Here is a 21668-nt window from a genome sequence, read left to right as displayed (position 1 = left end):
TTGAAGAAAAGGATACCCAACTATTCAATCGGAAGTTTGCTTAAGTAAAGCAAAATTTTCGAAACCAGTTACACAAATCAATGCTTACAATGAGAAGGATTTTCAGAAGTTTATGTATTTTTCGAATTGAAATGATTTTGGAGGTTTTAATCTGACCAGCCTATCTTGTTACGACCAACAGACGCGAATATCGAGACAAAGGTAAGGCTAGGAACCCTGTAAGAGGAGAAGAGAGTCCCGAAAGCATCCGAACGAATGGTCTCGGACCGGGTATGACTTGAAACGCGAAGCCTTCCGCCGTAACAACATAAGGGCAGTTGAACAATCGATGACCAAATGCGGCAATTAAGAGGGGAACACACGTAATGGCAACCGGAGCCTTTCTACGTGACTCAGCTCTTAGAGTACCAATACAGCCTATGGTATACATCAATGCGAGGAATTCCACCCCCGGCCTATTCTACAAAAAAAACTCTGGACAAAGAACCCGATTCCTTTTCCCAGCATCAAAAGTAGACTAACTCGAAAGTGAGGGATAAATTTCAATTAATAAAGGAAAGAGATCGTGAAGTTTCACCTGCACACAAAACATTATTTCGTTGAAAAGAACTGAAATGAGAACCTACTTTTAAAAATATTGATTCGTTACTTCTAGTTCATATATTTCTAGTTTAACTGACATTTTTTTCTTCTGTAATATTCCTACTTTCCTTAGAAGCTCGGTTACGTAACATTAGCATTTTAGCGTAGGAAGATAAACGTATATTTGATTGGAGAACATTTTCCTAAATGTAACGACATAGTTCCAATTTCATTGTAAACGTTATTATTTCTGCTACAAAAAGGATAATTTAATCCCTAAAAATAATACCTTTTCTCGACTTATTTTTCTTGATCCTCAGCTTTTGAACAACGACAAAAATAAAAGCCTAAGAGTTAAAAAGAGATTATGTTTTTTCCCCCTTAATTACGGGTTGAAAGATGAAACTTTCTGCGAAAACTTGATCCCAGTATAAGGCTTACTATTTTTATGTTTCCTAAGGATTTATCTATAGAAGTATTTTACAAAAAAAAAGTCATAACAAAATGACGTTTGCTCGTTCTTCGACTTGATGATTTTTTCTAATGATTGTCGTTCACTCATTATAGAAGTATTAAGTAACAGAAATAATATTATGAAAGATAGCATTTCGTTCAAAAAATTTAAGATAAAAATAAGTATTAATTGGAAATATTGTTTCTCCGAGTTAAAAGTCAATTTACTGTATATTTATAAGTCGCTTTATTTTTAAACCTACTTAAAGATTAAAAATCCTTTAATTGGGTTCGTATAGATATGAGAACGCGACCCAAAACGTGGTAAGGAGAGAAAATTTTAATCCGATGTACGTTTAAAATTAATTGCGTCGCGATAACAAAGCTACAAAATTTACTCTCTTTTTTTTTCGAGTTGTTAAAATTTTTTTTTCCTAGTAATAAACTTTATCGAAGCTTGATTTTCTCGCGTGCCGAGTTTCATTTCGATAAAAGGAGAATTAAAACTTGAAATACGATAACGTTAAGATTAAAATTGAAGAGATAAACTTTTCCGTCGGTTTCAAGTTTTCAAATTTAAGCTGTTTCTCATCTTTCCACTTAAAACTAGCTCTCCATCTCCTCCTTCCTTGTTCGATTTCTATCGAAAAATGAAGGCATTGTACATCATTAAGGTTGTATACCTTGGCTAGATCCTTTCCTTGGCAATTTTTGGTTTCAAAATAATTGCGCAATATTTTGTTTCGATTAGACACCAGATTTAGTGAAAGCGGTTACGCGCGTTTGTTTTAAACATTAATTTTGTTTCCCTGCCTTTATTACAAAAGGCGGGAATCTCGGCGTTAACCCTAAAATAGGTAAGGCGCATGGTTTTGGTACTAGGGAATCGAGGAAGGGAAAAGCGTTAATTCTTCTGTCGGGTTCTAATTACTTTATGATGGATGATTTTTGGAAGCGTGCCGCTCTTTTCTACACCAAGGTTCATCCCAAGGGATCCTGTTCGAAAAAATAAATTTTGTCGCCTACCGAATGAGAAAATGCTCAGGCCTGTATAGATCGAGTAATCCTCGCAGGAATTAAATTTTGCTCCTGTTTATTTTTAGGGGATAACAACTAACTCTAATCGCTTCTGAAGAAACTGATTATAATTGTAGGGTTGTAAATCTGGAAACATTTCCCTGACAGACATATTTTTCAGATTTAAAGCAATTTCGAATTATTTATTTATTGGCGGGAAAAATTAAAGGTTTAAAGATTTTCATTAAAATCTTACGTTGTTTTCTCACTCTTTCTTAGTGTGTTAAATGATTTAACTCAAACTACTTTAACAACACTACTTTTTTACTATTTAGTCTTTGTTGAACGGGATTTTCACATATTTGGGAATATTTTCTGGAAAATTAACAACACCTATCGGTTTAATAATGAGTGGTTAACACCACGGAAAAATTTGTCCTGCTCATAATTTTTTACCCCATAAAACTTTTTTACCTAAGCAATTTTTTGCCATTAGAGTAATTGCTGTAAATTTTGCCCCTCGTTTTTGACAAGGGCCTACCAGAGAAACATTTTCTAAGGTGGGGAAGATATTTTTTCTAGGTTCAAAAAAAAAAAAAAAAAAAAACATTTTTTAGAAGTTTAGTGTGCGTGATGTAATATTGAATAAGCGAGAAAGGTATAACAGCGTTAGAAGTAACCATGAATTAATGAAATTCATCCATAAATATGTAATTAAATTGTTTAAGAATATAAAGCGAATGTTATAAAATTCCTCAAAGGAGAACACGTTCTATTATTTGTGACAATAAAAAATTTAAAAACAATTTAAGAAACAATGTGATCAATTCTCGGTTGTTATCTATCTACCGCTTTACAACTAGCGCTCCGAATAAACTAGGCGGAAAAAAATGGTGTTTTTCTTCTTATATTTTAAAGTGCGCATTAAAAAAACCTTTTTATACTGAGTCTGCGCAATGGCAAAAATACTTAAAGTTTACGCTTAAACCGTAGTAGCGATAAAACTAGCGCATGGAATGTGAAAATAAAAGGTAAAATAGCGAGTGGAGCATAGGTTCTCGAGCTCCAAACTTTCCGGGTTAGCTTAAACGGGGAAAAGAGTGTATAAGAATGGTACAATCAAAAATTTAATATCTGGAAGTGAAGGCTTAGATTTTCTATACCCTTTTGGCTTTTGTAACGAGAAACATTCCAGGTTTACATTTTTTTTTCATCCTAAAATTACTTTTTATATTCTCGTGGATGTATACTACGACGTACTTCCTAGAGTTAAGTGAATTAAAATTTTCCAAATTTAACTAAAAATCCGCAGCAGGAATATGATAAGAACGTAATTAAAACTTTGTTGCGCTTCTTTTTACACGTTGTACTCCAGCAAATTAATTTAATCTTTAATGATTCTAATTAATTTATTATTTGATATTATGTAAAACAACGAGTAACCTTTACCAAGGCTCAAGCTATGGTACGTCGTGCCTTGAGGCTTGAACTTCTGTTTCCAATCCGAAGAGAGTTGTTACCGAACCATATTATATATGAATGACCTTTACCGGTTTTTTTTATTTCTAGAGATAGGATAGCTTAAAGGCGGGGGGAGGGGGAGTGTAGAATTGAGAGTGAGGGTAAAGAGCAATAAAGGAACGTCTTTCGATTCGACCTTTTCTGATCTCGCTTCATCCTTTCTCTCCATCGCTCTCTCTCTATCCCGTTTCCTTCCCTCTAGATTTCGTAACGAGAGGGCATTAAAGAGGAAACTCTAAAATCATTAGATTTTAAAAACGAGCTAGCGACCCCCGGATTGCCAGCAACGTCAGCTTTTGCCCTTCATCTCCTACTCCTTCGCAGCTGCAACCATGGAGGAGATTGCTCGAGAAGCAAGAGGTCTACACGTGTTTCGAAGCCCGGGGAGACCCCAAATGAACTTCGCCAGCGCTAGCGAATCGATTCCCAAAGACAAGAGGGTGAAAGATAGAACCCTTCCCCATCTTAAACCATCCCCCGTTTTCTCCTAAGGAACCTAAAATTCCTTACCGCGGATCTTTTCCAAGAATTCAAGCTCAAGGAACCATCGATACGAAATCCCGACACGAGGGGATAACCACCACTCCAGAAATATGGATATGTCGAACGTATAATTCAGAAAAGATAGTGTAAATTCAATACAGTATTATTTTGTAAATATGACTTTCGCGTTTAGTGATATTCCCCTCTACTTGATCTTTGGGGAATTTTCTCAAGGAACTAATTTAAAATTTATCGGGCATATTAAATTAAGCAATACCCGAAGTTAGACTTCTTGCCATCGAAAAGTAAAAGCTAGTTTTAATTTCAAGAAACATAAGTAACGTAGTACCTAGAAGTATGACTGGTAATATGATGCAAATTTCTCCTAAAACGTACGTCATTTATCATCAAAGCATACATTCCTCACTTATTGCATAACACTGTACTTAAACTTAAATTTAAAATAAGTTTTTAAAAGTTTTGCCCGTCTAAACCACTGGGGAGGAAATTCATTCCTAAAACAGAAAAACAAACCATTTTATAATTAATTAGTTTTTAAAATTTGTCGTAAAGACGTTTTGAAAAATATTCCACGAGTTAAAAACTAAAAGCCACGAGAAAACGAACGAAAATTCGACGTTCCAGAATTCAAGCACGTTCACCGATTAAACGATAACGTCAAATACAACGCCTTTGTTTTTTAGGGGCTTTTGTTTTTTATCAGCCCCCGCGGCGTTTACGTTCCTGCAAGAATAACAACGACGAGGGACGGAAGGACGGACGGCTTATTAAATCATCAGGGACGAATAAATATCGAAGCCAGCTTCGTAAGAGTTTTATACTTCGTTTTCACCCGTTCGAAACGACCCTTTGAATAAATTTATACGATGGAAGTAGGCCAAAACTGCGAACCAAATTCACTTCCTCGACACCTTCACGGCGATACGATTTTAGGCATTATGTGCAAGACGCGGTTTTTTTCCACAGAATAACGATGAAAAAATGCAAAGGCGTGCAAGCGTGAAAAGTTATTACCAGTCCCATGAAGAAGTAGGTAAAACCGAAGATATATACCTGTTTAGTTTTCATTGCAAACGGTCAAATATTCCATTTGTTTTCTTCTATTAGTTTTAAAATATCAATAACAATTTTGCAAAGAAAAAAGATAGAGGATTGGGGAGGTCATTTTCCATAATATTTCGGGTAAATCTATTTCCGGACCTAAGGGACGTGGTGATGATTGGCGGGAAATACAAGGAACGTTGAAGAAAATGGACACACGGTAGACCCTATAGCATTATTAAAAGTCGCGCCCTACCCGGTCTTTCGGATTAAGCTCAACTGAGGATTCTTTGTAATAATAAAGGAAGAGAATAAGGAACCGGAGAAGAAAAGGCGATTGTGAAGGGGATGCTCTGGTTCCTTCCTTCCTTCCGGAAGCGAATCTGGCTGGCACCACCGTTTTTGTAAGTATAACCAAGCTAACGCTTTCCCGTTGATGGGACGACTTCCTTCGGCCACGCACACACACACCCACCTATAGACAGACACCTCTCTCACACTCTAAAGAAGACGTTTCTCTCTTTGTTCCACCCGTCAAACGCCCGACGCCTTTTCCATAAAAGGTGCGCTGAAAGTAATTAAAAATCAATATGGGCAAACAAAAAAATTAACGAAACGGTAGTAGAAGTCCAATAAACGAAGTACGAAGTCAAATCATTAGTCACTTCTGGCGAGTTTCGTGAGAGGAGTTTGTTGGCGTAGGATATTTTTCCAGCAGATCTCGATAAGAGAGACAATTCCGGAAAGTGATTTTCACGAGAGATTTTTTCTTCCTTACTTCAATTACTGTAGATCTGCACGCGAGGAATTTTTGGCTCGACGTGGTTGGTTATTACTAAACGTTAGGTGCTCTAAGATCTTAGGTTAATTTAGGAAAAAGAGTAAAATCGTTTAATTTCTCGTCGGTCTGAGCCGAGGGAGAAAACTAGGAAGTCAGCAAGATGTCGGTCGGAGGGAAGGGAATAAAAATTTCCTAATTAGGCTAGCCGAATCGCGAATGAGAAAGAGGGGAGGGGGAAGGGATATCGTCGCCAAGCGTGACGGAAACACGCTTCAAAAGTCCACCAGTCCCCAAGACGACGGACGAGTCATTTCAAACCTTCTCAGTTATGTCCCGTGCCCCGGTGAAACTTTGCGACAAAAGGAGGCGCAAGTCCAAGTAATAGGTCTGGTGGTGTGGTATGGTATGGTACTCTTAGGCGCGTTTAAACGAGAAACATTCTAATTATATCACCCGCCAGGGTTTCGATCGCCATTGTACCTTGGGAAATAAAAGGTTCCATCCACCCTCTTTGTCGGAGCGCAAACCCCGCGTACTCCGCCCCAAAACGAGAGACACTCCAACGTCAGAACGGGACCCCTATATAGTAATTACAATCCTGGACAATTCGCTATATAGAAGGAAAGATACGGAAGATATAGAATAAAAGACACCATACCATATAGAAATCTAATGAAATCGTTCATATCATCATAGAATAATGAGATGATACCTTGCCACAACCATTTCATGGTTCAGGTGGTCGAATTAAGCCGAAGGAGCTAATTTAAAATTTGTTTAACGCAATATAGAAAAGATGAAAATAGACAATCTTATTCAAGTACTCTAATATTTCAGTTAGAGCGCCCATGCCCACGATTACACAGTTTCGTGTTAAAATGAAACACATTCATGCAATTATTATACACGCTACGCTCTCCTATAAACGACCATATTCCCTTTTAAAGACTGTAGAGTTTAATTCCCAAACAACAATTGGAAATCGCCAGGAGAAATAAATATAAAAGACGTTCGTTCATTCGCTGCTAGGCGCCAAGCTTTTCCTTCCTTTCCTTCTACTAGAATCCAAAGAGTCTCTTAGAATTGTACTGTCGAGAATGCGGGATAGTCAAACATTAAGAGGAAAAGACCCAACCTCATTGACGCGCGGAACGTCGCCGTCTTTTCAAGCGCAAACCTAGCCAAACCCTATGTAGCTTTTATTTACATTTGGGAGAAGAGATTATAGTTTGGAGCTTCCTTCCTAAGCTTCCACCGCCCGCAATCATTAAGAAACGGCTAGATGGAAAAGAGGTGGGGCGATAATTTAAACATTGGCTTTACATTCCTATAACTAAATAAAAAGATTTCCCCTAACTTCTCCTCATCCATGGAATAGAATTAGAATGGACGTGTGATTCAGAAAAGAATTTTCCTTCTTTTGTAAGGATACCTGAGAATTTACAGTTTACGAACAAACATACTTTTTAAACTCATTTCAATTACGTAATAATATGAAATTATTTTCATTTATTGTTCGATCAAACGTGAAAAAAAGATGCTTCAATATTGAAATGTGTATCGACGTTTCGAAGCATTTGGTTTTAGGTTTGTGTTTCAAATTAAAATGAAACCAAATCTTTCAACCCTATCATTGGTCCATTGGGAGTCAAAACCTTTCTTCCAGGCTTGAACTAAAAAAAGCGTACTTTAAAAGACTGCAAAACTTTTTAAAACTAACGATTCAGGTTATAGTAACGCAGGTAAACAAAAGAGACTTAAGGATCTCCGAGGAGAAATGCGAACTTTTTATTTTAATCACGTCTCCGGAGACTCGTTTTCCATAAACTTTCCTCTTCGCTATTGTTCAGGAAATTATTATTGAGGTGGTTCTTGAAGAGCCAGCAACCCATAACCACTGATACCACAACTTAAAATTGTTTGAGCTTGAAAAAAAAACACTTTTTAAAAACGACGCTGAGTCGTGCGGCTTGAAAGACGAGCTAAAGACTTTTAAAGAACTTGCAATTTTGAAGTTCTAACAAGAATTTTCTTAAATTTTCGAAGGAATATTAACAGGTGTAGCTTAAAGAACTTGATCGGCAGCGAAGCCACAAAATCTACGGTATATTTCAGTTTCCATACTGCATTTTATTTGTAGAGCAGAAAATTGGTGGGGATGAGTTACGAGTCGATGTTTCAACTTATACTCTCCAGGAATACGTCGACTTTTCTCCAAACTGTTCTTCATTCTTTGATGCAGATGACCCACGAATCTATGTTATTCATGCATGACACTGACGATATTCATGATTAAACTGAATCAAATTCATGGTTATGAACGTTTTAGGGGTCGTTTTAAAAGTGGGAAAGTGGGAACTATAGCCAGCCACGTTTAGACGAGAGTGGAAGAGGCAGGGAAGCGTAGGAGGTACGGAGAAATGAGTTTGAGGGTTCTCTTTCTCGGACATGGCCATTTTCTACCAAAATGTCGTCTTCCGAAGCCATTGTCTCGCTTTTATACGGGCCCTTCTCGCCCCTTAAAGAAACCCATGGCAGCTGCTCTAGTCTGTTTTGATGAGACCGCGCACCGTGAGAGTCGCAGCCTAGCTAGAATAGCGAACTGCTGTTAGATCTTTCTATTTATTTTTTTCAAAGTGTATTCCTAGATTTTCCTTTCCTTTCGCTCGACGAGGCGCCGGCTTTGGCGCCATCGTATATCCTCAGTTTCTACGTCTGAGTATCGCGAAACTAACGAAAGTAAAAAAGGAAAGGTCCCCTCCTCTAGCTCTACATCTTTTTATGCCCAGTCTCTTTGCCAAGTTTCGACAAAAGAGCGAAAATTTGGTGTAGGCGTGAGCCCATATAACCCTCTCTCTTTTTACTCGGTACTGGGTCTTAGATGCGTGATTTGAGAACCTAAAATCGTCGGCTGTTTGCTTTAGTCTCTTCTCTTGCCCCTAACTCGTTTTTAAACCCTAAGATACCCTGGATTTTAAGGGATACTTCCCTGAAAGACGCATCAGATGAGTTACATTGATTTTTGTTGTAAATGAATGGTCTGTTGAGTTCTTAGACCAAAACATATTATATAAAAAAGACTTGGTTTGCCCAAGCCTTAAAAACAAAACGATAAGAGTTTTTCCAGTTGTCTGAAGCGCAGATATTATTTTTTTCTATTGAATTTTAAAGACAATCCGTATTTTACTACTCTTTAGAATTTAATTCAATCACCTGATTTTACTGCTAATGGATTAGTTTCCTATAAATTAATTGAAATAAAAAATTACTTATCTCAGATTTTTCAAGAACGATTCCATTTTCGTGAAACATTTTATCGTGAATTTTTTTCTTTTCAAGGGAGAACGTACTTTTATTTTCAAATAATACTCTCATTAATAATGTATTATATGCGGTCTTTTCGAATACAAAGGGGGCTGTTATCACCTTTCTTATATTTGATGAAGGGGTTCGTTTCTTCTTTAGGCACAGTCACAATTATTGAACTGTGTATATCAGTACTTGTGGGGAAGATTTTAGAAGTGTTGGTTGAGTTGCTGTTTAGTTGATAACATCATGAAAACTTGATGTGTTTAAAACTTTTTGAAATGAAAATTCTCCGAAATTAAAAAAGAAAGTGTTAATTTGATTAAATTTACACAATATCCCTCAACATAATAAATGCATGATAAAATGTTTCAGGAAAATGGAGTTGTTGTTGAAAAATCTGAGATAAGTAATTTTTTATTTCAATTAATTTATAGGAAACTAATCCATTAGCAGTAAAATCAGGTGATTGAATTAAATTCTAAAGAGTAGTAAAATACGGATTGTCTTTAAAATTCAATAGAAAAAAATAATATCTGCGCTTCAGACAACTGGAAAAACTCTTATCGTTTTGTTTTTAAGGCTTGGGCAAACCAAGTCTTTTTTATATAATATCTGTTCCTTCAGCCTTAATTTGTATTAATATATTATAAAAATAATTATATGATTGTCAAACGTCACTAATTCGATGTTCCAGTAAGATGTTCATGAGCATATTGGCTCACTCCAAGTGCCTCTCATTATTTTATGGGAAAGATTAAAATTTTAAATCATTTGGCAGGGGAGTGATAAATTAATTCACAATTGGTAGGCGGGTGGTAAATTAATTCACCATAGATAGGCGGGTGGTAACTTATTTCATATGAAATGGCGGTTAGTGACTCAATTAAGTTTAGTTGACCTTTCTGTATAGATTTAAAAAAAAAGTTATGTCTAAACCACGCGCCAGCACGCGCACATTTCATTGAAAATTTGTTACTTAAGAATTTTCCCTTGTATATACTAAGATTCTTCATCAAAAATGGACAACGAGCTTTCCGAGACTCGAACCTGCAATGTTTTGCCTCGAATGCAAACGCGTTATCCATTACGCCACAAGCCCGTACTTTGTAACAAAAAATTATCTAAACATTGTATTTATAGGATTATTTCATTTAAGTTGAATAAAAGATCTGTAAAAATAAACAACGAGCTTGCCAGGACTCGAACCTGCAATCTTCTGCTTCATAGGCAGACGCGTTATCCTATGCGCCACAAACCCGATGGAGGCTGAATAAAATGCTATGCAAACAGTGTAATATATTTAACGGTTTTACCATGATTTATAAATTATTTAAAATAAAATACTTAGACTTAATTGTTCTTAATCAAACTTCAGACGTTCAACATTTAATACTTGCTTGATAATTCAAAAGTGTTCCGAACCTTAACTTCGCAGTAGTTTCTGAGTTATTCGATGGAGTGGACCACCAAAAATCCCATGCTTTTTCTATGGGACGCTAAGCCTAAAATCTGTGAATTATTTCTTTAACATTACGGGAGGGTGTGGGTTCTTATCTAGAAGGGCCTACCGGCCCTCTAGAATTTCTTGTTGATTTTATAACAACAATAGGCCTAATTGTATTTTATTATCGTGTATGTATATATACAGAGAAAAATCTGATAGGCTTAAATGATACTGACGATGCTACCGGCTTCTTAAATAAATTATATTAAACTTGTTTCAGGGTCAAGAGTTCAATTTAACCCTAATTTGCACGTCCGAAAGAGATGTACCAATAGGTTTTCGGTAGAAAGGGGGGGTTAAGATTTATCTTGGCCTACTTGTTTCACACCCTTCCTCTCCGCAACCTCCCATCTCTCTTCCTTACCTCCTATATTCTATCAGCTCCGCGTGCTTGAGTTTTTAACGCGATTTCTGAAAAAACTAAAAAAATATAGAAGTTGGACTTATACTAAAGAAACATAATCGCCATCAGTCAACGTTTCGAGTCCTTTCGGGCGTTACGTTCTTTTTTAACGCCAGCTAGGGTCCCCTCTTTTTTTTTGAGCAACCGCGCGGACAATAGGGAGACGTCTGAAGAAGATGAAGAAGTAGGGAAAAAAATTCCTCGCAGGCAAAAAGAACCTTAATGATTTCGCCCGCCGGGGTCCTTCGAACGGGGAAGAAACGCGGAAAATATTTCCTTTTTCCTTCTTAGACGAAACAGCACCTACATCTATCTCCTCTTTCTTTATTTTTTTTACACCGAGAAGAAAAGAAGAAAGAGAAGAATAAGAAGGAGAAAATAATCCGAAGAGCGCGGGAAGAATACGGAATTGAGAGAAGGAAGAGAGAGAGAGACAGAGTCTTAGGAAGGGGACGATAAAGAAGCCGTAATAGTCCAGGAAACGTAACGTAAACCGCGTGCTAGTCGCGGAATTAGAATTCTGTTTCGACTTATTGTAACACTAATCGAAAAGAAGTTGTTGTTAAAAGAAGAAAAAGACGATTCTTCAAAGAGTATTACTTATTATTAGGGTGCTCCTCAAAGTTTCGGGTATATATATTCAGTGCGATTGATTAAAGAGAGGTTGAAATGTACAAAATTCGATTATGCTCAATATTTATTTATTGAATTAATATTTTTAGTCGAGAACCTTCCCGACCTAATTTTCAAAGGGAAGTCTGTTACAATTATACTCAATTAGTGTTTTGGTAGCTACTTTTACAAAGTCAATTAATAGGTCTTAAAAGGACTTACACTGAGAATGGATGGATCATAGCGTCGCAAGAGCATTTCCTCATACCGAAATAACTAATAGTTATCATCAAAAGAAATGATCTAATTAACCATATTTAATTAACAAACCTTTTGGAAAAAATATTGTTTCATTCTCTCTTTAATCTTCTATCTCAAATACACTAGCATTATTCCCGGTTTTCCCACGGTATATTAAAAGTCAAAGCCTTTATCGTGTACTTTTGAAATTCTACCAGATCCATCTATCTCCATGGGATTGTTTCTTGGATAAAATTCTTTGATCATCCTGAATTTTCAAAGGGTTTGAAAGGGTATCTCTCATTCAATTAAGACTTACTGCGAGGCATTCTCCGGATGATATTACTCAATTCGATTGGTCGGTTTTACGAAGGGATGGAAGGTCAATCTTTTTCCTCCTAATTAGTTTCTTCGCGGATTATTTGACGCCAACGTATAGTTCTGATCAGTAAAGGAAGGAGTCGGGAGGTTGCGAGGCGGAAAGAGAAAATCCGGGGGGTTTCCAATGCATATACGATATCATACGTTCATAACACGAGTTTCTAAGTAAAGATCACCGGCTCGTCGCCGGTTAATTTTCGAATTGAACGTCAGAGGTAAGCAATATGTTATGAATATCGATAGCAGAGCATCATGCCCGGTTTAAGAGGAAACATAAATCTGTTGGCAATAGAAGCTCTGAAGAAGCACTCAAAACCAAGACCAGCACAGCATGATAATTGAATCATTAACGTGTAAAACGCGAGTTTATTTTCGGCCTCAGTACAGTCTTTTAGCATGCACCCTTGTAATTTTTCCTGATTAAGTAACGATGGCTTAATTCAACTTAAGCGTGGGGAGACTAACCCTTAACTTAGTGAAGAATTAATTTACTTATGACGGCGGTATAAATGGAACGGGAAGAAGGGGACTAAACGAAAAACGCGTACAATTATTAGTTGGTCGATCTTTCCGGATGATGGGAGGCGAAATAGCGACGGGGTGGATACGGTACAAGTATAGGGATGCATCCAACGGGGATCATGGAAAACGGTAGGGAGTTTTATCGTTTCAGACTATTACGGCTATCCTTAGCGAGCATCCCTACCGAGCCTATACTGATATCCCATGGAAGAAGATCAGTCCGAAAATTTAGTAGAAACTCTACTAAGCCGACTACGCGCCTAACAAGCGAAGAACCAGCTATCTAAAGCTAGATCACGGGCAGTACCAACTATTAATAAAGTGTAAGGCGGACGTACTGTGCCATGGTTGTCTGCGGGAAGCCTTTGCTTCTATTCATCTTTTGGTAGCGGTAACGATTCCAACTGGCGAGGACTGTGTCCCCAGTCGGCCAGCTACTATTCATTAATAACCGGGTGTACAGGCGCGTATCCCCATCATCGTAACTATATACGAGCTATTTCCAGGATAGTAAGCAAGAAAGGACGACGAAACAACGTTGTCCGCCTTAGGATTGGCGGAATTTATACCTTGACCAACACCACCTATTAAACGGCGGTTCGCAGACTTCCGAATGGTTTCTGTATACATATTGTCCCTGTGGATGTCTTCCATTCGTTTCGCTTTGGTTTGGTGGCAATAACTTATAAAACATCTAGGACTTATTCGGGAGACCAAAGGGAAGTATTTTTCTACAATAATCCACGTTTTCATATTGAAACTTCGAAGATACTATTTCATAGAATTAGTACCTTTGAAGTTTTGATCTGTTATAGACTTTCAAGACCTTGAAAAGCTCATATAGCAGTGCAGAGATAAAAGGCCATAATAGCAGACGACAATCAGCTAGCGATAAAATATATGACACGCTCTTTGATTTAGGGTTCATTGAAAAGGTGAAATAATAATGGAAAAGGTCTATTGGACTGCGTGGTATCCTATTAGTGGTCCGGCGTATATTTGGCATTCTCTCTCATAGCGTCAAAATTCTCCGTTTCCGTTTAGCCGTATCGAAATCTAATAAATCAAAAAGGGGTTGAAAGGGAACCGGGGAAAACTTGCCGTCATTATACAAAGGCAGTCGAATAGGAATAGTTAGTCGCTAATCTTGAGAAGAGAATATCAATTATTCCTCCACCAACTATACAATTTGTCGGAGAACGTTTCTCTCACGCGCTGCGAGGCTGTCCCTGTATGTGTGTGTGTGGATAGCGCGTGGCAGATTCAATTGCCAGAATACCTACAGTATAATAGACACCCTCTGTATGGACTATATAGTTTATATTGAGAGAAACGCAGTCAAATCCGTTCTGAAGGAGCAAAGATTTAGAGAGAATTGCTAGAAAATGCATACGGAAAAGGGGTGAAGTCGACATTCAGAAGTAGATGAATTCCAAAGTTAGTTAGTAGAAAAGCCCGTTGTGTCTAAGATGAATTGAAATATTGAGACTGATTTTAAAATTTTCCGCGATTAAACTTTTATCTAGTCTTTAGAGATAGTTTAGACTAAGAAAAAAGAAACATAAATAGTAATGAAACTTGTATATATAATTAAATTGGTTTTTATCGCAAACCTTCTTCATTTAAGGGGTATTAAATATATTACTGAAAATGGCAGGCAATTGGAAAATTCTTTCAACTCAAACTAAAAGATGTACATCGGTCGAAGAAGCATTAGTTTCTAGATAATTTACTTTAGAATAGTAGAGAGGGACCGAAATAGATTATTAGAGGTTAGAAACCCTAAAATACGACTGAAAAGGGAAAAGTCGTGGCTGCTATATTTTGACTTGACACTCCCCGGTGCGGTTCTACAGTATACACTTCACCATCACCAAAAAGGACAAATTCTCATCCTTCCCGCGTATGAATTTCTCTAGTCTAATATATAACCTTTTCACCGTTGGTCTTTCTCTCTCCCAGTCTTCAAATCTACCTCTCTTCATCCACCGCGCTCCGTCAACGGGCGGCGGTACAGTAGAGAGAATTTAAGCGAAGCTCGGTCCAATCTCACAATTAAGTTTACGTCTCCTTTATAATCCCTTTAATTAATTCAATTTAATAAGGCTTCGTCGAGAGATCGCCGACGTCTGTATACGTATTCGTAACCCTCCGCCTCATACAGTCATTTTCCGAACTATTTAGAACCCTGCTCTGTTTGGCACGCGGGAAACTATAGTTAGATACCCACCCGCTCCTATTTACCTTTTCCTGACCGTGTATTTTTACCGAGGAAACCAGCAACTTTATACTCTTCCCGGCTCTATTTGACTAACAAGCAAAATTACCTCTAGTCGATAAAAAGGAAATAATTTAATCACGGGAGATTAAGAACCAAGCCCACCTAAGCCTCGCTTCCAATCCTTATCTAATTATTATCAAAGCTGAATGTAGAATGTAAATATGCTCGGGTAAACTATTACAAGCCCACGCGGAAGTAGATTAACCCTGAAAGAGTCTAAGGAAATTGTATTACGACTCCTTTTCCACTCCTCTCCGTCTCAAAGCGATTGAGATATTTGATTACTTTGGGAGAATGTTCCTCTGGCATATACGGCTCATTCTCAAACCATTCATATTTAAATTTTTGGCAAAAACGCCGAGTTAATGAGCAATATCTAACCTGATACTTAACTGACTCGCGGTGACGTTCGCTCCATTCGTCTTTTGTTTGCTGAAGAAAATGGTAAGATCAAAACAACCGCTGACGATAAAGTTACCTAATATTCCCTTCGGCTATTATAAATCCCCTGTAATTTTTCGGGTATCCCAGCGGGTAATGAGTTTCTCTCCTCGCGCATTATTAAAGTTTGGGCTGATAATTAGCAAGATCGCCTTAAAGGCGAGTCAAATAATTTTCTCAGAAAACACTGAACTAAAAATCTAACTATTTTGGGGGTTTACCACCAAACGTCGTGACCTTTAGATATGGTGTGAAAATAATTAAAATGAAACTAATTATAAACCTGGGATTCGAGCCTAAATTTCAGATTGATTTTATCATGCTTAATAGAAGTTAACGACAAACTGGCACAAATTGAAACACATATAACTTCAATTAAAAACAGTTCCGTCACATGACCGATATTAGTTCTATGCATGATATACAAGTATTACACATTACCACGTTATTCATAGCATCCTTGCTTTATTTCCACTCTATACCTAACTCTCCTTGATTTTACGCTTTATCCACTAACACTCATCCCAATTTTTACACTTTATAATAACACTTCAATACTCTTTGTTTTTAAAAAATACCTTCTCTTGTTTCTAAACCGAACGAGGCAATTTCAGTAATTGGTTATAAAACGAAATGCGTGAATCATACGCATGACGTAGTTCATATTCTTGTTACAAAAATGTTTCCAAAAAAAAAAACGAGTGGTGAATAGGGCAGGACAAAGTCACGTATTGTTTTATGTTGGATGTCGAGTATTTGTCAAAAGGTAAACGCGATAAACGAGTAAAACGACCTCAGTCGAGTCTTATTTTTACAATTCTAATTAAACGAAGCGACAACGCCCGCAACAACTAAAGAAGCCCGTTTGCGTGCAGTTAAAAAATACGGATATTTCTTCCCATTTCCCGTATCACTTCCTCCTCATCTAAAATAAAAGTAGCATCGGTGCTAATTAAAACGCCTCCGGTTATTTACTCCAAAGTTGAATGAGGGAAACCTTTTGAATGAGGTAGAATAATAAAAACGAGATGTAATTGCTCGAAATAATTCCGTTCGTTGAAAGGAAGGGGTGACCCTCAACACTCGTTAGGATCTTTTTGCTCTCTGCTCTTTAAAGCGACTTATTTATGGTCATTTTGGCGCAATACACGTTCAAGATCTTGGCTGTAATTTAATTACCAAAGCAAAAAGATTTTATAATCCCCCGTGCATTTTCTAGCAAAATCTCAACCAAGGGACAGGTGAAAACGGTACTTAAAACTCTCGCTCAAGGAAAAATGGATTGAAAGGTTACCTTTAATTGGATACGTTATAAAAGCATACGAAAACTAGACGTATTCACCTTCCCTTTATGTTTTAGTTACACCAATCCACTTAAGTTTAGTCGGAACAAACGTATAGGTGTCGAATCGAAAATTAGTTTCGAATGAGTTTATTTACGTTCAGGGACCTTTCGCGTTATAGTGCCGTAGCTAATTGCCGTACCAGGCAATCTTAAAGATTGCCCGTTGCCCCCAAAAGAGAATTTAGTCGAATAAGGCCGAGAATTGGTCTAGCCGCTTCGTCCTAAAGCGTTACATTTTATTTCAATCCGTTCGTTAATTCCAATCTCTCTGTTTCTCTCATTTTCCCCAAAGCAAATTTTACCATTCCAAGGCTTAAGAATTCTCAGTTCCAAAAGGCGGCTTAGAGAGAAAAGTATAAAATAAAATTGTTTTCTCTCGTTAAGCTTATTCGCACGTAAAATGGGTTATTATACATTCCGAGTCGGCAAGCCCCCCTAAGGCTGTCGCGAAACAACTATACGGTTCCTTCTCCCTCTCTATTTGTTTGCTTAGGCTAATTCCGTTTCAAAGTTTTGGGCGTCAGAAAGAAAATCTCACGCAGCTAACCCCAGCGAAAATCAACGTAATTTGTTATTACAAAAGGATACCCAACCATATTTCTAATTGAAAAATTTCCAATAGAATAGAAATATCGTATTTAAGATTGTAATATAACTGGGTTCGGGGGGTCCTGTAGACTTAGCGTGGTTGTAATATAGACCACGATACGCAACGAATCCCCCGAGTTCTAAAAGTAAACGTTCAAACTGCTGCCTAAGTTAAACACGTACGGAGTAAGAGCGAATGAGTTGATAGAGAGAGAGAGAAAGAGGAGTGTAGAGACTTTATGGATTCTAGACATTAAATACTCTCGGGTTTCTCTAGAACTAAATCGAATTATATCTACCCACCAGTAACCCTGGCCAAGTTAAAGCCACCGCTTTCTTCTTTAACGTATTTATTTCATAAGTCTAGAAAGAAGTCCTTTAATTTGAAGTACGATGGACTACTTTGCTTTACATTGGATTAGTAGTTTATTTCTGTCGGCTGAATTGATAAACAATATAGAAGTTGTATTCTTAAATATTTTACAATTTCAGGGAATTATAAAGAATGGGTCTAAGCTATCAAGTCTAGATTATAGATACATGGACTTCTAAGATCATGGTAGAACGTCAATGACGCCCTGTCACGTCAGTTAGTGAACTTCCTTTCGACGTTGGTTGGTTGGGTCTATGTATCTAGTCTGAGTTGGTGATTAAAGCCGAGGGTGGATATAAAAGCAATAGTCCTCTATGTATATTTCACTTTTGTCCGAGCCATTTAACCCGAGAACGTTATACGAATTCGTTCGGAGAACACCCTTTCCCCCTTACAAAAGACCAATCTAGTTTTAGCTAAATTTTCACTCCCCATCTAGACGTAGTATAGTGGTACTTGTTCCCTTTAGGTACGAGGGTGCCAAAATGAATCTAGAATCTCGCAACGCCTAACTCTAGCTCTCTTAACGAGTTGGCCCCTATTTACTTAACAAAACGCACGAGCATACACTGGCGCTACTCGTCAGGAAAGAAGGCTCCCGCTAAAACACGGGGTCGAATTTTAAAGCGCTACGTTCTCGAGCGAGAGAGAGAGAGAGAAAGGGTTAGAATACCCACTCATCTCGTGAAGAGGGAAAAGACTTATACATAGACACAGTTATCCCTAGTTTAAGTAGCGGCCTGCCGCCGATGAATTAAGAGTAACGGCACCGTTAGCAATAACTGCGAGATCGTAAAAAGAAAAAAGAAAGAAAAATAAGGTGGTCAAGACCCATATGAAAGCCACATATTCCGGCTCTTAATAGGCATTTTATGGTGTTCAAAACGAACCGTACTACAATTGGTTTATTTTCATAAAACAGTATCCCCTTCAAAGCATTTCAACAAAGAAACGGTTAATTATAATAATAATAATTGAGTGAGTTAGGGACGAAATTCAAAAACAATCAAAAATTTTAAATGAAATCACAAACAGCCAAAGTGCTAAACCGGTTTCAATTCCATGGGTGTTTACTACAGCTGGGCTCATACTAATAGCCCCATCGTCTATGCAATGTGGCTAAAAAAGGAAATAAAGTAGAAAAGATGGGGGCGGAAGGAGACAAGGGGAGGATTCTCGTTTTGATCGTCGTCGGTGTTAAGATGTAATCAAGCGAACAGAAGAGAAGGATGCTCTTAGCGCGTTTATCTAATGCCAGATATACATAAGTTTGAGGATATAACTTCTATAACATATGAAGCTTTGCCATAGCTAGTGCCATACTTATATATATTATTGACTTATGATCGTCTTGTAACTATATACTAAATCTTTCACAAAATTAAATATCTGTAAATATATATCAGCCTACTTTCTAGCTTCCTCAAGAACACAGAAGCATTGCGGGTTAAACATTTCTACAGGCGCTCGTTCAAAATACATTAGGAGTATTTCCCCTGGATGAGAGCTTTCCTGTTAGTAGAAACGGGAAATTCAAACAGAAAATCCAATGAATAGCTAATAAGAAAACTAATTTTACTTCAGTTATTAAACTTTCGATACCACATACGCCATCAACCCGCATCACATCTCAAGCTTAAAAGTTCTTCTTCCGCTTATTGGAAGGATATCCTAGCAACAAACCCCTTTTTCCCGGTTTAGCAACACCCCAGAGCTATTTAAAATTCAAAAGCCCTAACTGCCCTTTTTAATAAGATTCCTCGAACACTCGTTGGTCTAAAGCTTCTTTTTTTAAACCAGGAAATATCATCAAACCCTTCGCGCCTCAACTCGTGACGAAGCGATCATGATGGGAAACAAAAGTAAAGCATAACCCTTAAGCGGAAAAAATCATCAAGCTATACACAAAGAATGAATTTATTTAGTTATACCATGAGTACTGAATGATATTGGGACTAAAATTAAAAGGTGGTTATCTTCCAAGCATTATGTTCTCCTTATCATACGGGTTAGTATGTAAGGGTTGAGCTTATGCGAACCTAAGATGGGTATTGTTCAGGATGTAATAACAACCGCACAGGAAAAGAAAGGGCGAGAGAAAAGCTTCAGGTGGAATTGAATAAATTCATGGCATAAGAAGTCGAGAAGGTAGGGAGATGAGGCAGGAATATGTGGGTAGCAGAAAAAGGAAGAGTCGCTTTACGAGTGGTCCCAAAATTAAACCAGAAATTATCACACGTCATTCTTCATTAAAAAAATATAAATGGAATTTTCAACTACAAATGCCTTTTTCTTAAATTTTCTCAATCAAGCACGCGTACGTGCATTATTTGTATTTTCTCCCCGCTCAGTCCGCTCTAACCAGTACTTACATCTAAGTGGACCATATCAATTGTTTTGATTTAGGACAGCAAGTACAATATTGAAAACTTCGAGTTAGTCTACATTCGTTAGCAGCTCAAGTCGATTAAAGCTAGACCTTGTTGATGTAGCGGAATTGGTCGGCATTAAACGCCACCCGTTCTTAATCCCAATCATACGGAGTAAATGAGATTACCGGATTTACGAGGCCGCTTCCTTGTCTACAGCTAGACTGGTGGTAGGAAAGGGTTACACAGACCGCGGTATCTGTCGTGTAACTTCGCAAATGGATATTTCCTTGGGAAGACGGACGTTGACTTCTATGCTAGGGACTTACATGGGAGGGAATAGCTAGTCCCATTTAGACTCACGCTCGCTAGCCGCTAATGACAAAGCTATTGCCGCACGACCTAAGCTCGGAACTAGGCAGTATAAGGGCTTTATCTAGAAAACCGACCGCTTCTTAGCTTTGTTTTTTTTTTTTGGTGGTTGGTAACCTTTTTTTTGGCCCACAACGAAATGACACTACAAGAAAATGGTTGCTTATCATCCGGAAAATTTTTTAAGGACATTTCTACATAAAAATGTTATAAAAATATACTTCAATAAATTCAATAATATAATAATTAACTGCATTTAACCAGACTTTAATCTACGAAGGAAATAAGTAAGAAAACCCTAGAATGCAAATTTATGACAAACAAGCTACCTAATCTTTGGATTCTAAATACGAATAAGTACACGAAACGCGTGGTTCTTTCAGAGCCGAATAATATATAAAATGAAAACTATTCAAAATCCAATTATTTATATTATTTATTTTTTCTAATTCCTGAACCAATCTATCAGTTGCCGGAAAAGCGATATAAAATTCGATTTCACCAAGGGAAATATCCTACACAAGATCAAAATCGCAATTTATCGCGCTATAGAAAAAGAGAGTTAAATAACCATTAAATCGTCTTTCAGATTCGAGTCTCCAATAGAAGAAAAAGAAGACGAAGAGGTATCAGCGCTTGTAGCAGCGAAAATACAATTTTCCTAAGCAAACAAATCCGCTTTCTTAATTTATTTTAAACACGGAGCATCTGTGTTTACTTTAGGAGCATATATATAGTCAAAAAAAAAAAGAAAATCACCTAGAAATATCAGCGAGTATAAAGATACGCTCCCCGAGAAGGAGAGCTTAAGGATCTAGCTTGGTACGTGCTACCATTTCAATCTGATATTAACTGTAAATATAACCTCGTTTTCATCCCTGGCGCTCGGGGCTATAAGCACTGGCAGCCTATATCGATTTGATGAAATAAAAAATATACAAGAAAATCGAACTCCAAGAGCAAATAACAAGAGACGCCCTGGATAGGTCCAAAAAAGAAAATATAGAAGAGAAACTACGGGGCCTGTAT

The 21668-nt window shown here is 37.4% G+C and overlaps 2 protein-coding genes and 1 long non-coding RNA gene across 8 annotated transcripts in view; 1 reads left to right on the top strand and 2 right to left on the bottom strand.

Annotated features, from left to right (window-relative positions):
* The window catches only part of LOC149661441 (uncharacterized), a 237789-nt gene that overhangs the window by 36391 nt on the left and 179730 nt on the right, over positions 1–21668 (bottom strand). The gene's annotated exons all lie outside the window — the stretch shown is intronic.
* Positions 1–21668, top strand: part of LOC149661445 (cell adhesion molecule 4-like) — a 99589-nt gene that overhangs the window by 40435 nt on the left and 37486 nt on the right. The gene's annotated exons all lie outside the window — the stretch shown is intronic.
* On the bottom strand, positions 8960–11304 carry LOC149661446 (uncharacterized). Its single transcript, XR_016368911.1, has 2 exons — positions 9326–11304; positions 8960–9248 (listed from the first exon to the last, which is right to left on the bottom strand). It is a non-coding gene; the product is annotated as an uncharacterized LOC149661446 (long non-coding RNA).

This window comes from Phalangium opilio, unplaced genomic scaffold (genome assembly GCF_054372755.1).
Source record: "Phalangium opilio isolate 3A_F unplaced genomic scaffold, DU_Popi_V2 ptg000070l_1, whole genome shotgun sequence".
Classification (NCBI taxonomy): domain Eukaryota; kingdom Metazoa; phylum Arthropoda; class Arachnida; order Opiliones; family Phalangiidae; genus Phalangium; species Phalangium opilio.
The sequence above is the reverse complement of the archived record's forward strand: the minus strand, read 5'-3'. Positions and strand labels throughout refer to the sequence as shown.